Raw genomic sequence first — 2125 nt, 5'->3', positions numbered from 1 at the left:
TCTGGGATGGAGATATAAATGTGGGGAGTCAACAGCATATGAGTGATACTTAAACCTACTGGACCGGACAACCCACCCAGAGAGTAAAGGGAGATAGAGAAGAGACCAAGCCCAGGGAGAAGAAGCAGTCCACTAGTTAGTGATTGGAGAGATGAGGAGAAATCAACAAAAGAAAGTGAGAAAGAGGGGCGCCTCGGTGGCTCAGATGGTTGGGGCAGTTGCCTTCGACTCAGGTCATGATCCCTAGGTCCTGGGATCGAGTCCTACTTCTGGCTCCTGGCTTGGCGGGGAGTCTGCTTCTCCCTCTCCCTCTGCCTCTCCCTCTGCTCATGCTCTCTCTCTGTATCTCAATGAATCTCTGTCTCAAATGAATAACTAAAATCTTAAAAAAAAAAAAAAAAGTGAGAAAGAGTAGCCAGTGAGGAAGGTCCTCTCAGAGCCTTACTATTCTTTAAGTTAGAGTGTACATCCTGTAAGAGGTAGAAAGTAACAAATACATACATGTACATGAATATACACACACACATACACATAATTAGATGGTTATAAACAAGGGATCCAAGTTTCTGGTGACTGAAGCTTACCCGAGGAATAATAAAGAATAAGAAATTACAGGTGCCTGGGTGGCTCAGTTGTTAAGCGCCTGCCTTTGGCTCGGGTCATGATCCCAGGGTCCTGGGATCGAGCCCCGCATCGTGCTCCCCGCTCAGTGGGAAGCCTGCTTCTCCCTCTCCTGCTCCTCCTGCTTGTGTTCCCTTTCTTGCTGTGTCTCTCTCTGTCAAATAAATAAATAAAATCTTTTTAAAAAAAGAATAAGAAATTACAAAAACCAAACTAGGTAAGAAAGAGAATGTTTATTTAGTACAAGAAATCACAACACAAATTGTGGGAGAAATCAGCCCATTACAAATTACAATTTGTAACTTCACCCAAAAAGCTGACAAATAACACAAACATCACAAAGTCCAGAAAAGAAACATGTTTGTTAGTTTTCTTAAACACCTCCATAATACTTTTTCTTTTTCAGGCTGAATATGCTTTGATCACCTCTTTATATGACAACAATTTTGATCATTTTCCATAATGAGTGGAAAAATAATTTCCTCTAGCATGTTAGATCAACATTTTTTATTTTTATTTTAAATTCCAGTATAGTTAACATACAATGTTAGATTAGGTTCAGGTGTAAAAAGCAAAGCAAAAAAGCGACCCAAGGGGCGGGGCAGGGCATCGCAATTCTAAACAGGATGCTCAGAGAACTGAAGGTGACAGAGCCAGCCTTGCAGATATCTGGGAGGAATGCATTCTATAATCTACACCAGTAAATGTGAATGCGAAAGACCACAGGCAGACTGTGCCTCACAGGGAAAAGAAGGAAGAACTGTTTGCACAAGAAGCAGCGGAGGCTGGGTCCTAAGATGGGTTATACAAATTCCTGGTCACACAGCAAATCAGTAGCAGAGCAGGGACTGGAATCCAGATTTCTATCAGGTGTTGTGGATGGCAGACGACCGTACGAACGTCCTTGATCCACATGCTGGTTTCTGCTGGTTTTAAAACCCCATCCCTAACTCGAGGGTTCTCTGGGAGGCGAACCTACCCTACCTCCCGATGGGAAAATGACCTCAGCCTAAGCGTGGATGCTGCCGGGGTGGGTCCCAGGACTGCCTCCTGGGCCCCACACCACAGCTGGCCTCACACTGCCTGCTCCAACCTTATTGTCCAAAGTCGGCAGGCGCCTTTTCTCAATGACCTCTCGCCTGCATGGGACCAGTTCTCAACTTTTACACCAGTAAGTTCACCCTTCTGAGGCCGAATATTTCAAGACATGTCTTGCCGCAGGCAAACTTAACTTACACCTAAAACCAACAAGAGGCCCCCATACCCGAATTTCCCTTCTCGCGAGAAATCGCCTGAGGAGGCTGTCAGCCATCTTTTGTGTGGCATTATTTCTGGTGTCTCTTACTTTGCCCATTTGTTATGCCGAAGTAGTTCAACCTTATTTCTGAATTTACGCAAGCGCTAAAGAGTTACGCTTCTTTGTAGAGCCCCTGTTTGAAGAAAGAAGAAAAATTCAGGGGTTTGTTGTCTTCGTCCTTCTTAATATGGCGGTCTCATATCGCTA

This window comes from Mirounga angustirostris, unplaced genomic scaffold, assembly GCF_029215605.1.
Source record: "Mirounga angustirostris isolate CCGP_5_RB_7025 unplaced genomic scaffold, mMirAng1.0.hap1 SCAF_5, whole genome shotgun sequence".
In the NCBI taxonomy this organism is placed as follows: Eukaryota; Metazoa; Chordata; class Mammalia; order Carnivora; family Phocidae; genus Mirounga; species Mirounga angustirostris.
This window is presented reverse-complemented; position numbering follows the sequence as displayed.